Source organism: Diadema setosum, chromosome 1 (assembly GCF_964275005.1).
Source record: "Diadema setosum chromosome 1, eeDiaSeto1, whole genome shotgun sequence".
Taxonomy (NCBI): Eukaryota; Metazoa; Echinodermata; class Echinoidea; order Diadematoida; family Diadematidae; genus Diadema; species Diadema setosum.
This window is the reverse complement of record NC_092685.1, coordinates 29,907,994-29,923,440: the sequence shown is the minus strand read 5'-3', so window position 1 is coordinate 29,923,440 and position 15,447 is coordinate 29,907,994. Positions and strand designations below refer to the sequence as shown.

General features: G+C 39.5%; 1 protein-coding gene across 1 annotated transcript in view; it reads left to right on the top strand.

The window, feature by feature from the left end:
• Positions 1-15,447, top strand: part of LOC140230603 (sodium/calcium exchanger 1-like) — a 168,572-nt gene that overhangs the window by 93,876 nt on the left and 59,249 nt on the right. The gene's annotated exons all lie outside the window — the stretch shown is intronic.

Sequence of the window (15,447 nt, the reverse complement as noted above, 5' to 3'; positions counted from 1 at the left end):
AGTTTTTCTTATTGCAGAAAGTAACTCTCAAAGAGATATTTGGTGCAACTGCTTGACAAATTGCCCTTCATGGAAGTAAATAAGCACTGATTATGCAGTGTTCTAGATTATAGCAGCCAAAAAAAAAAATAATGGGCATACATGTAGAGGTATTTGCTGTTGAGAGGTTGTATGTGGAGCATTTACACAGAGTATAAAGAAAAACCATAATGTACCAGCTCTGGCCTTGTGTGATGGCAGCTGAATAATAGTATCATTGTTGATGTAGCATTGGTGAAATCTTTGCTAAGTTACCATCTATCAAAGATGTGTAACAGTCTTGCCAATCAGTATGAATGGGAAGTATGGACCTACTGCTTGGAAAATTGAAGAAAAAGAAAATCATCAAGGCAAGGGGCTAATAAATATGTATGCAGATGAAATCATTGGGTCTTACAAAGAATCTTATAACACCATGTGGTTATATCCCTCTACTTCATACATTCCCCTGACCCATTTCTGCCACAAACCAGAGATTTCTCTCCCAAAGTACACAAGTACTGAGGGAGAAACAGAAGTTGACTGTCTGTGGCTGCCTGGAAACTTTCCCAGCATCCTGTATAACCTACCGAACTCATTACCAAACATATTATGTAACAATGACATGCATATTATCATACCCACCCTTTTGCCTGACAGGCAGCAATGACATATATATTTAGAACTGCATATCTGTTGCCATGAGAAGTGTTAATACTCCATTTTGCATCACCAAGCTGCGATTCCATGGAATCTCCATCTCCAATTTCTAACAATTTCTGTGTTTAATCTCTACTCCATTTTCAGTATAACCTCAAGCTGCATCTGTCTTCTTCATTTTCTCTGCATATGTCTGCCTGCCTGCCAGTGGCAGCGCCCATCTTTGGCAATCTGACAACATGTTGTACTGTTGTGTGAAAAACATTGTCTCTGGGGCCCAGATGTGAGTTGTTGTTGTTGTTTTTTTCTCTCTTGAAGTTGCTGTTCTCGCTGTCTTCACTCATCTCATGGTCATAATAATCCAAACGCCTGCAACACGGCCACCTTCTCGCAGGTTTGTGCCATCTATTGAAGCCCGCTACCACAAGTTAACATTACTTCCTTCTCTCTCACACACACACATACTATCTCTACTGTCCCATGACACCGGGGGCAAGCACGAACATTTTCCATTTGCCACATCTGTTGTCGCTAACCTCCTTGTCTTATCTTACATGTGAGTAGGCTGACCTCTGATGCTAATCTCGGTAGAATGATGCATACAATGTTTTCGTTTCAGAAAGTTACAATATTGCAATAATGATTTGTTGGAGAATATGCTTTGTGGAAAGTACATCCTAAACAATACATTCTTATTATGCCACTATTATTTCTTGACAGAGCTCATGTGTGTATAAATATGTGCATATTTCATATGTTTACTTAATACTTGATATGTTTATTTATGTACAGGTATTATACGTATAATTCAATTTAAGTGCCACTCCTATTTCACGTGATTTTAGTCTCAATTGTCATTTAGTATACTTTGCCATTTATATACTTACTGAAAATTCCCAAGCACAAAACCGTATTTTAAGTAGATTGTTCATAAATGTGTTGCTTGAAGATTTCAAGTTTATGCCAAATGTTTTTGTCATGTCGATGTTGGAAGAAGTATTGCTGGTAAACTAAAGTGCAGGGTGCAGCCTCAGACAAGAATGACAGAGAATGTGACCAGGGGGATTAAACTATTAGTTGGGGCTAAAGATAGAGGGAGGCGATACCACATATCATGTGACTTGTTTGCGACTGCTCTGCGATGTCAGTGTATTTTGTAACTTGCGTGTTTGTCACGAGCACACCTGAGTTAACATTCTAATCAATGATGGTTACCTGGTTTGTGATTACCGGGTAGTCAAACAGAAATCCCCGCCACGGAGCTCGGCGGAATGTGAGAGATATGGCAATGTTTCGGGGGGGAGCACCCCTCACACCGTTCCGACCGCCGTGGAGTTTTCATCGCGACCCATTGAGCGTGAAATTAATCTCCTTTTCAGGTGGTCTCACCTGTGCGATGATATCGCCGTGCTCATGCCCTGATGTGAAAGTGAAACCCCCTGCTCGCCTTTTTTTTAATTCTCAAATCTGTCAGGAGTCGGTATGGTCCCGGCACAATCGGGATGGGAATGGGGAAAAGGGGATAGTCAGCCGAGGTGTTAACTGGGTTCTCTGTCTTCAACCCCCGCCTTGTGCAGTAAGTGCGTCTATCACTACATGTTTGCTCCGGGAAGTTAAATGCGTCATGAATCATAATCAATCATGGCGCGGAACATGGCCCAACCCCTCACGACGACGCCGTAGACTGTGTCTTCAAGGAGATTAGCGCTGTTTGCTTTATCGTTGGGAGGGATGGGGCGCGCAGCAGCCGGGGCATGCAGCTAGCTCTGAAATTAATGCGGCGAGGGGAAAAAATGCTTCGGTTCAGCTGTTTCAAGCACACTTGTATAGTGTTACTGCATCTGTTTGCATTGCTTTCGTGGCTGCCCTTCTTAGGTTTTGATACCTTAGCAGTGATGCATGCAGGCCCTTTTTTTTTTTATACGTGGTATTGACCATAACAGTGTAATCCCAATAGCTTGCATACTTGCAAGAGTTTGTCGTTGCAGGAATGCAGATTTTATTAAGCCCCTCGCTCATATGTTAGTCTTGATATCATAAGACGGAGCCCCTCATTTGCAAGCTACTCATGTGTGGAAAGGTGCAGAGATTTGCAATGACTGAAGGATCCTACACTTTTGTTAAATTGTTTTGAAAAACCAAAGCCATTGCCATACAAATGAGACATGATATTTTGTGTGGTAAAGAGATGCCATTTTTGTGTATGGAAGACTGAAATGAACATCTGAGGAATGCTTTCCAACTTCCTGCCCCCCCCCCCCACCCCACACACAAACACAGATCCAAGGTATGTTTCAATGTAAAGTGTGTCATTTAAACTCCAAATGGCTTCTTCAGACTAATGTCGCTGGGTGAATGCAGTGGCTTCCCGGAGAGAAATGTTACCTCTTGCAAGAGAAGTATATTGTATGTCATGTACTTTGTATTATGCAAGCACATTTTGCAACGCTTCTGCGAGTGGTGTAACGGGGGATTCAGAACTGCACTAAAAGAGAGGAAAAGGATCATCTTTTTGTGAGATGAGCAAAGTCAGCAATTTCCCACCGTGCAGATAAAACATACTGTATGAATGTTGTACAAGAGACTAGTTTTTAAGCATTGTTAAATAAGCGAATATCAATCAACTTGCAAATTTCGTGGTACTATTGCAAGGCTTCTATGGGCAGAGATACAGCACGGAATCTAGTGCAGATGTTTTCATACTGTCATTTCTTAAATTTTTTGTGGCGGCTGTCATCTTCAGGAGGAAACCTGCCCATAAATTCTTTTTAATGAACATATTTTTCGTGGGAATCTTACACAAATTTTGTGCTGGCAAGACTGACTTATGTTTGTTATGCGCTGCAATCGCTGTCAGAAGAAAAAAAGAACACAGTGCTAGAAGATAGAGAAAAACAAATCCATATTTCATGTTTCTTTGGTTTTCTTCCAAATGTTAACACAAAGTGCTATACTGCTTGAAAATATTTGATATTTACACCTTGAATTCAGTGAAGCTGGGAAAGCCTCACAGACATTGCTTGAAGGAGAAACATCAAGGTCAGGAAAAGATAATCATGTTCAGCACAGCCATGGAGTTTGATTGGGTTGTTGTTTTTTTTTTTCTTTTGGATTACTTAAACTGCATGGGTCTTGCCACTGAAATTGGAGGTTGTTGACAGTGAATGCCATAGTTTGCAGAATCACAGTTCGATCATCATGTTCAATCATCTGCAGATTGTCTTAGTTCACTACTCGGCACAAAGAGTGGATGTTTCTTATGTTTGATAGATTGCTATATTCTCATCTTCCCCCTACCCCCCTACCCCCAACAAAGATAACAGATTTCAACTTAATTGTGAATTTGTGGCATTAATGAGCCTTTTCATTATTCTTGCATCCTCTTGTGTATTCCCTGTGGTAAATGGTCATTGCCTCCTGTGAAGCTGCACTATAAAATAATTGGAAACTAAAAACAATGATGAAAAAATCCTATCCAATGAGAATCATTCAGATGCTTTAAAAATGGGGGGGGGGGGGGGACATACAGACAAGTCTTTAAACGAGAAGAAAAGTTGTTTTCTTCAATTATGAACATGACATTTTGGCTGGAAAAGCTATTTGCTCATCAGATTGCCATTTGCTTATGAAATGACCCGCTCAGTAATTTGCCAGATTGCATCTCGTTTTGGAAATCAATTGTAATTTCATTGCAGCGTCGATATTGCAGTTGTTTTGGGGTCTGGAACTACAGAAACTTGACACTTCAACTCACAGGTGATTGCCCCAGAGTCTCATTAGTAATAATGACATTCAGAAGATCTCTCACTTTGCAGAAGGTATATTCAGTAGGGCTGGATGTGGGGGGGGGGGGGGGGGATTGAGGAGGAAGAGGGAGCCTTTTTAATCTGCAACCTGCAATTTTACTGATTATAGTATTTCAAATAAAAAGAAATTCAAATTGTCAGCATTCAAGCAATAGACCTTGTTTACTCTCTGGCATTACATGCCCATTTGCTCTTTGGTGCCAAAGGATGTTGGGGGGGGGGGGGGTGTATAGAAGAGGATGATGACATGGATAACAGACTGGCTAATGTTTTGAAAGTCCATTACTGGTAATTTGAAACAATATGCTCTTCAGCTTGCATTCAGTGTGTGTAGTTGGAACATTTACATTGTACATGTAATTAAAATGTTTATCAGTTTTATTCCTATGACTGTCATCGCAAGTGATATGGACTTCTGTTAACTGAGGTGATACATTTATGTAATGCTATTCCTTGCTGTTGTCTGTATAGTGCATATTTGGTACTGTTTATGGCATATATTTAGCAAGTCTAATTTTACAGAAATCAGGACTTCCTGACAATTTTGCAAGTGGTTAAATTTGTTATTGTGGAGTACGAAAATGAACAAAGAAATGTGCACATTGCATTCATGTCAAAATAAGAATTAATTTGGCATGCTTTAATTGGTGGAGATGAGAATTTGGCTTTTAACTTTATGCGAGATACCAAGAAACCACTTATGAAATAGTACAGACCATACCATTCTAAGAGGAATTCAAAGTTTATTTGCTGAAAATCGGTTTTGAAATGGCTGAAACATCCAAAAACAAAGCGATAGTAATAAAAGGTGGGTCCCACCTTTTATTAGGATCGCTCTGTTCTGGATATCTCAGCCATTTCAAAGCCAATTTTCATCAAATAAATGGTGAATTCCTCTTGGAATTACATGTTCTTTCATATTTCATGAAAGGTTTCTTATTATCTCACACACATGAAAAAAAATATTAGAAACCCGAAGGTAGGTCTCAACCGAAACTATACTATCCCTCTAAAATTTGCGAATAGCACCTGACTCGCAGAATATGTAAAAATAGAAAAATAAAACTCACAAAATATATGGCCTATACATTATCCTGGGGTACCAAACAAAAGTTCACTATTTTGATGAATTATCTTTTTTTTAAATTCATTTTTTAAGTGCTGTATCCTGGTTTACAAAACAGCTATCATCATTAGATGTGAACATGTTACCAAGCAACATTAAGGAATGAGCTTGTCACCATCACAACAGCCTACATGGAATTGATGGAACAGAGAATGCATGGTTGACGATATTGACAATGATACAATAATGATGAATAATGATCATAATGATTGTGATGATAATGCTGATAAAGATAATGATTGCATGAATTACAAATGCATTGCAATTGTTTGTATGTACAGTTCAGTTTAATTTAGAGCTAGTGCTAGCCTGGAAATCTTGCAAAAATAACTGCCGTGGAAATTTGAATCATATCACCATTTTATAAAACAAATAATGAACATTGCTTCGTCTAATGTGAATAAACTTATTCACCATCAGTTTTGAACATTACAATACACACTCACTTTTGCCCCATGTGTTTTCACCTAATTCCATAGTTATTATTGGGTGTATAATTCTTACCAACTCCCTGTGCATTGTGTATTAGTATTTATATAGTATTATCATGTTGATTCTCTGATGCTAATGCATCAAACTGTTTATCAGGTTTCATAATTGGCAGTGCAGATGCCTTAGTTTTCAGAAAAAAAAATCTGATCATAGGTTAATGTTAACTTTTAATCTTTATTTCTTTTTCTGTGTCATGAATTTGGATATGACACAATTTGTAGAATTTGAAACCTTGATAGAGAATTTAGCAATTCACTTTAAATAAATAGATATGGTCTAATTATCACAAGGATGAGGATGTTAATTCATATGTACAATTTTGGCAGTGAGACATAATGGTAATTGTAGTTATGAATCAGTGAATAATATGATCATTAATTTATCACTCTCTCCCATTGAAAACCATGTTCAAATTTTATGTGTCAAGCGCTAAATGCCCACCCAGCAAGCTGAAGCTGCTTTTAATCTGGCAAACACCAGATCCTGACGATTTATGTGTTCTAGCCAATTGTGGTTGGAGGACAGGCGTGGGCTGGGAGTGGAATTAAGCTGTGGGAGTGGATTCAGGGGGGGGGGGGGAATAAGGTTATGTAGAGTTGGGGCAGGCATGAACATTAGAGCTGTGTTTTTGCTGGTATATGATTTGTTGGCAGAGGTATATTTGATTTTCTTGTGAGTGGGCAACACCCCGTAATGTGTACTGACAGTCAGATATCTGTCAACATTATGAACTGACTCGGTCGTATCTGGTGGCGCAGTCATGGCTCATTTTCATGTGTACAGGTGGAGTAGTACCTTCAATGAATTGATGCTTTGCCGTTTTCTCTACTTCTGTTGTGAGAATGTTCTTGCAGACAGTTTCATTGTGATCATTGTTACTTTTGTTACAAATAAAGAAATATTGAGAAAAATAATAGTAGGCATATACACACATGCAGAAACCAATCATCAAAATGTTTGTTGTTTCTGATGGTGACTTTTTATGAAGTGAAATGTGAACTTTGCGTTCTAATATCCTTGTAGTGTGACATCAGTGATCATAGGCATATAAATTAAGAAAATATTTAAAAATGAGTGAGATTTGCTAAAATGGCTTCTCAAACTTTAGGAGAAAAGAGGCTGCCTCAGTATACTATATTTTTCAATGCATGTGCATCCAAAATGGTGTATAGCCATCTCAAGGCTGAAAAACAAAGTATGGGCTTCGTTGTGACCTTGTGTTCTTGTAGTGCATGACGGAAGCTGCCATATCATAAAAAGCGTTGCTACGCGAGATTAAAAATAGATGCGCTCCACCAACATGATTGCCATGCGGTCGTCGTTGGTTGGGCCTGTCACGCTCACCTTGTGTCCGTCGGGAGAAGGCCATTACCGGTATTGACTGGGCGTAGGAGTGCTGGGCGATTCATGGTTTCATTAACGGGATGATCAATTAATGTGACCATAAAGCACATGCAACTACCACTGCTGATATGTGATAACATCTTAAAAGGAGAGCAAAACCCAAAGAAAAATGTGGATTGAGGGAATACAGCAATATTAGTGGAACATATCAACTGAGTTTTAAGGAAAATAAGTCGGTCCGTTGGAAAGATGTGAATTTCTGAAGTTTCAGTGCACAGCTATATGGCTGGATGAGAAGGATACAAGATTTTGTGATGTCATGCATGGATGATATAAGGGAAATATAAAGAAAATTTAACATATTTTCACTTTTCTTGCACATTGAAATGGAACTTGGTACCATTTTTAGAAAGCAGGGCGAATTATATTACCGTAAACATCTCTTAGCAAAGTCAATCTTTGTAGATAAACACATTTTCAGGGAGATAATTTCCCAGCCAGTGACTTAATGTAGATGCATTTATTACTGGTTGGACTATACTTATGATTTCTTACATTTGTCGTAATCATTTCTTCTTTTTTTAAGTGAGAACTGTGTACAGAACTGTTTTTGTACTTAAATGATTTATGTTTGACGTGAGTGTTTATAGCGTGATTTCTATGAAACATGGTCCATCATAGCAGTAGAGATTAATGTTTTCTATTCAACCATGAATCCCTGTTAAATTAATGAAGTAGATTATGCCAACAGAGCAACCTTTTAAATCCAAGATAAGTTTATCTATCATAAGGCAGATAATATGATTTGGACTCCCCCCCCCCCCAAAAAAAAAAAAAGCAAGTGAATGAAATGAAAAGACTTGATAGTGGGTTTTACTCTGGTCCATGCAAAATAAATAATTGCTATCTTGGTCTGATGTGAAACTATTAGGTTTATGTAAATGCAGCACCACTTTTGAATAAGACTACATATAGGCAAATGGTAGGTGTTCAATGTCTTTTATGTTATTACTCTGTTTGCATTCCAATTATGCTGGGGGGGGGGGGGGGGCTGTGTCGAGGAATGCTAGCATGCTATATACATACATGTACAATGTACTTCCGAATTGCAGTGGTACATAAACTGTGGTTGGATGTACGCAGTGATTATAACTTACAAATTAGTGGTGGAATTCACTATGAATTATAAACCATAATTCCATTTTTTACCTCTGTCTTGGAAGGAAAAGTTGGCACTGCGAATCTGATAGGGATCGAATGCCTGTACTTTTCCTTAAATCTCTGTGTTTGTCTTAAAGTATACATCAACTACCCAGTGCCAAGCTAATTGGACACGATTTCAGGAATGATGCTCATAAATGTCACATACTATAGAGCATATTGCCAAACAGTGGCCCGGGAACCTGTGATAACCAGAGCGAAAATGAGCAGACCTGTGATTGGTTCTATTTTTGGCTCACGCACATAAGCTATAGTGCAGCTTGTACAATGTGAGAGACGCAAACATATGTCCAGTTTTTGTCGCATTCACGGAGCACCGTCGTGGAGGGCCTCGTTTTCCACCCTCCCGTGCCGTAATAACTGCAGGATCAGCTGCAGTCTAATGAAATCCAGTGATCGCAGATTTGCAAGCAGGAGCCCCGCAATTACACAGCACCAAAACCATTTCGTAAACCGCGTCGCAGCAATTGATTCTGCTTCCGCGCATTCCCGGAAAAGGCGTAGGTAGAGTGGCAATGCAAATTTGAAGTCATCGCCGAGACAATTAGATACGGAGACGCGAGTTGGCGTGTGACTCTAGGGGTGTGTGCGCCATCAGGGGCCCCTTGGGTCCCAAGTTTGAGATGTACAATTTTGTGGATTAGATTTGGGATTGCCATGCAATCCCAAATACACAGTGAGATGTTGAAGGGAGGATCAGGATAGTTTTAAAGAGAGGAGGGGGGGGGGGGAAGGAGAAAGGGAAGAAACCATACATAATGAGAGGAAGGCAAAAGGAAGAGTCAAGCCTCCATGTTGATCTGAGTATAGCATTCAAATGGCAGTAAACCAATGTGAAATGGAGGAGTGATATTGCTTCTTTGGCACCATTCATGTCAGCATTGAGTGATTTTTCTCTGCCTTCATCAGTTATCAGGAATGGGTGAGAGAGATGTTTTGTGACAAGGGACTCCTTTTTTCTCTTCCCTTCTTAGATGATGGACCCCTCTCTCTTCATTTTATGTCATACAATATGTCAACTAAAAAAAAGATGATGTTGAGATATTCTGATCCTAATCCACCATACATAACAGAATAATTCTTAACGTATTTGTGGCATGAAAAAGGCAAAGAATGGCTGAATCTCTTTGGCTATAGGTCATGCCAATCAGCATGTCAACCCTCAGCTTTTAAAGGGACGGTACAGTATTGGTTGAAGTGATGATTCAGCTTGTAACGTTTTGCGAGATATTTAGAAACCATTCTGTGAAATGTTAAAGAGCATACAATTCATTTGATGAAAATCCATTTTGAAATGACTGAGACATCTAAAAACAAGGTTAAAAAAAAGAGATCCTGATAAAAGTCAGGGCCTGTCAATTTTATTAGGATCATTATTTTGGATATCTCAGCCATTTCAAGGCCACTTTTCATCAAATAAACTTTGAATCCTTCAAATTACATGCTCCTTCATATTTCATAAGAGGTTTCTCATTATCTCTCACACACGCACACTCACACACACACACACACACAAAAAAAAAAAATATTGTGAACCTGAATCCTCACCTCACCTAGTACTGTACCATCCCTTTAATCCTTTGTATGCTTGTGGGTGCCAATTGGCACAGAAGACCCTACAGGGTTGTACTCACTATCCAAAGTTCCTGGCACAGAAAGTGTTGAATAAAAAGTACTCTACTGCTTAAGAAGCATGAAATTAATTCTGTGCTGACTTGTAGTCTTTAAAATGGCCATATTTGGACCCAGTTTTGTGCTGTTACATTTAGCAGCCAAATAGACTCTTTGACTTTGCTGTTGCCATCAGTTCTATAAAAGTGAACATTTTTATGAGAGTAATTTTTTTTTTTGCTCTGTAGAGTAAGATAAATTCCGCGCCTTTTAATTCAGTAGAATCAAGACATTACATACAATGTAGTGGCAAACATAACAAGCAAAAAAAAAAAAGATTGCATGCTTTTGATTTAGCACTAATATCTGGTTACGTGAAATGCACGAAAATCTCTGCTTTTATAGTAGTGTGGTTGTATGCAATGCCATCGGCAATATGAAGTGCTGTTCTTGAGAGTGTTAATTAATCTGCACTGGTTTTCAGATAGTCAGTCTGATGCGGAAAAATATTTTGGGCTACAAATTTCATGTTCCACTTGCAATATGGCATACCATACTGTGTGACGTTGTGTTCAGGTAAGATCTGCGTAATAAGTAATGGGGGCTTGCCTGTAGATTCAGCAGTAGAATCCATTCTCAAGACAGCTTCTGCCAGCAGGACTAGCGCACACTGAGAATAACCTGCCATGGACCTCATTGTATGACGCAATTACCAAATATGTTTACCTTCCATTGGAATACTCCATAACCTCATCTCAGTACGAGAAATACCGTTTGGGTATGGCAGCGCAAACAATGGGCCGTGCATACAAATGTCCCCAGCAGGTACTCCCTCGCATGATTAAACAAACTGGACACGGACTCTTCTGTGTGTGCCATTTTGAAGGACTCCCCCTATTGCCTCCGCTCACCGCACCCGGTATCACCAATCAGTGTCAAATTAGCATTGATCGGTGGAGGGGAAGAGCCAGCCGATGGGAGTTGTGCATCCCCATTGACAGATGGGAGGGCTTGCTCATCGCCCGTTGGGACAGGACTACGCAAGGGGTCAGAGAACGGTTAAGAACGCATCTTAATCTCGACCCCAGATATATTCTCCCTCGTCCCATGAACCCTTCAGTAACAAGAAATTTAAATAGAGAAAATTCATCAATATAATGACTAATTATTCTGACAGGGCTTATGATTATATTGTAATTATTGTAAATGGTGTCAGATTTTTTTTTTTCATTTTAACAAAGTTTTGAATTTCATCTATTGTAGTGCACATTGCAATTTAATTGCCACATATTTCCTGCAAATTTGGGCTTTGATGTTTTACTTACAAAGAAGGCATGTGTGGCACTCTGTAATGTATGTATATAATCTGCAAATGATTTGTAGGATGGATAATGATACTCTAACACTGTATTGAAGCATCAAATTTATTAGTTTGTGATCAGCCTTGTAAAAGCCAAAGGCCAGAGTATCATGCTTCATAATCAAGTTCATTTTGTTTTGGTTGTTAATTAGTGAAATGTTCGCAGTAGAAGTCTCAGTGGTACCAATAGACATCTCAGTGTCACCAATATTAGTCCCGATGGTACCAGTAGACATCTCAGTGGCACCACTAGTAGTCTTAGTGGTTCAAGTAGTCGTATCAGTGGCACCAGTAGTAGTCTCAGTAGTACCAGTAAGAGAGTCTGTGGCAATTGAAAGTACCATCCAGTCCTACTGCTTTGTACTCTGAATTTGTGCATATAAATATACTGCTTCAGGCTTTTGATGATCTGATCTGATCTAATCTGCTTCATATTCTTGACTTGTTTTGCTAAATTTTGTATGATCAACTGGAAAATGTCATGGTCAGGCATATATCTAAATGACATCATTTGGAGAATGGGTTGAGCTTTCTACGGATTTGCAAGCTCAGGGATGTCTGCTTACGTGAAACTCAGTTTGTGGGTATGTGTGAATCTTTCTGCTCCTGCCTTCGACAGTCTCCCACAATATTTGAAATCAATGCTGACGCTGGTACATGACCAAGGTGGCATCGAATTGATCGACTTCATATCTTTGCACTGCGGAATGTATTTCTGCAACCCAAAGTGCCAGTATTTTGGGGCTTCGATGCGTCTCAAAAGGCTAATGGAGGTTACTGCTCATGGGACCATACATGAGATGAGACTATGGTTTCAGGACCTTCCTCTATGTTTGCACAGTCAATAGAACGTAATCAGGACGGCCATTGTTTGTGCGGCAGTAGGAACTTCCGGAAACTTGGATTGGAGCGTTGGTGTGGAATTCTCTGCTACGGCAATAATGCACATTATGAAGCAGCAAACCCCTGCAGTGGTGAATCACATATTCTGAAAAGAAAGTGCTAAGTGCAAAGCGCATACATATGGGTTGTTTGTATTCCAAGGTGTGAATTCGTTTGACATACATGGCGTAGTGTTGAAATTACGCACATTAGGGAGAGTTATTAGAAAGTAATTATCGATATGAAGTGACTCTATGACATTATGGTACTGAATATTAAAGGTGGTGTGGATTTTGAATTACAATACTTTTATTGCCCCAAATTAATGGAAGACTTGTGATCATTTACTAATGCCTGGTTGTACAATGTGCATTGTCCTTTGCGTGATTTCATTTGTGATTTGTGCCAAATTCACATACAAGTACAAGAATGGTGCTGATTCTTTGTGACCGTACTTGTTTGGAGAGTCACATAACACAAAAATTAGCAGCAGTTCTATCTGGAAAGCAAAAAACAAATTAATTGGCAAAACGGCGAATAATTTGGATGCCAGAATCAGTCACATGCATACAATCCACCAAGATCACTAGGTGTTGACTGGTGACTGTCTGCAGATTTTTAAAGGAAATTTATGCACTCATGGCACAGTGCTGTGTGATAGTTAAGTGCATAGCTCTCATTAGGGAGTAAATAAACATTAATGTGGTGTGTGAAGGGAGGAGGACCCATTTACTCGCCAGATTTCACCAAAGTAGTGTAAATTTATTCCGAGGATTCTGCAAATTTCTTCTGTATGTACATGACATGTCATGCCAACAGACATCATGTGGTGAATGCTTGCTGACACCCATCTGTAAAATGTATGTACCCATTTTCGTATTAGCTTGAACAGTCCGTGGACTAAATCCAAACCACACATTTGACTCAAACTACCTTTGTGAATAATTTGGGCCCATGTGTACAAACTCAAAACAAGTGCCAGCACAGCATAGAGTTACCCCAGTAGTCTTGGGAAGGTTTTGCGTGTTTATACTCCAAATATATCATGGTTCTTTTGTTCAGGACTCTCTATTTTGCATTCAAATCCATGTACATCCCAGCGGGCATGGAGGAAGACAATATTAGAGTTGAGCTCTGTCCAGTCAAAGCTATTGCATCTTATGTTCGATCATTACTGTTCATACTCATTGGTCTCAGGCTTGTTTATTTGATGCTCTCAATTGGACAATCTTTGGGGAAATAAGTGCAACCAAATTGAAAGGACGGAGTTGTTTGTCTCATTTTTCTACTTGCAAATTCTGAATTTTGCCATTCTCATCTACATTGAGCTTGCCTGTTTCATTGTGCCTAATTATTGAAAGCAAAAGTGAGGAATATTGTCAAGAGAGTTATGGTAAAGATTTACTATCATATTACACGTGATTGGCTATTGTATCTACGTGCCTGAATCTGAATCTAAGCACATCAGTTTAAATCTATTTGTGAGTGAGTGTGTGTGATTTATTCAGTTCTATTAGCTGCACCACCATCTCGCTACCCTGATGGAAACAGATGCTGACATCAAAGCTGAGATACTCTGGAAAGCTTGCTTGTGGTTGAAGAAGGAAAACATTTTATCTGGACTATTTTGAACTTGATTTTAAGACCCAGTAGTGTGGGGATACTATGGAGTCGGAAGGCTGGCCCAACTTGAATATATTCGAGAATCCTCGTAATGAATTGTGTGCAGCTTTATTGTTGATCTCTGTGTAATTACACACCCAGCGGAAGAATTTTGACTTGAGTGGACTGTTACCGATAGGCATTCCCTTCGATGAACATGTTCACTGACTGATGCTATTAGTGTTTTTTTAATGTACCCTCAGTTGGCAGCAAATGAATTGGGCCAATCTTGAACCCCCCACACTACTGAGTATTTAATCACTATAAAGTACATTATCTCCGGCATATTTGACTTTATCTAGACTCCATGGCAGAGCCAATTTCCAGATGCCTTACTTTTTCTGTCATATTTTTTTTTTTTTTTGGGGGGGGGGGGGGAGGAAGCAATAAAAGTGAGACAAGTCATATACATCATTGGAGAGATTTGAGTCATGTAAATTTTACTAACATCAAAATCAGAATGTTGATGATAACCAACCTGCTTGGCTTTTGCGTTGATTGCTAACAACACAGATTAGATTTGTTGAGAGATTTAAAACTCTTCAGTGGGGATGTCTGCAGTAGATGTAAACATTGTGAGTTCCTGTACCTCTAGAGAGATGGTACAGCTCTGAGTTGGATGGCTTATGATGGTAGGCTTTGTGTACGCCGTGGAGCTTTCTGTTAAAAATAGCACACAGTCATATATAGATGTGTCTGACTCTGCAGTGATGTGGATAGCGTTGATGCAGCTGTCATGAATAGAAACATCCATGCCCCTCTGTTTGATACCTAAACACCTGACAATTTCTCATCAATTAGTGTATCGGCAGAAAAAAAAAAGATAGCTAGAAATGTCACCGAGGGAAGTGGTATGTGTCTGCTGCATCGCGTCATTCCTGAAGTAGGTCTACAGTACATCTCGACAATGTGAGATGACTGTTTCATATGATTAGCCAAAAAAAACAAACAAAAAGCAACGAACAAACAAACCCTGAAATGATATGTTTGAAAGTTTTAAAGCACAACCCCAATGTGTGTTAAGTGTTTTTTTTTAAGCCTTTTGCTCTTGCAGGAGCACAGTCTATACATGGGACCTGACCCTTTTGAAAGTTGCATCCGACCCTCCACTTCCCCACAGACAGCCGAAAGCTCCTCTCAAGCGGCGGGCAGTAAATCACTACTCGCATGGAGGTAATCATGCCATTGTTTGCGTCCCGTCGGAGGACCAGAAATACGCATCAACCTCAGATGCACGCCGGCGTCCATCAGCAGAGTGGACCCCA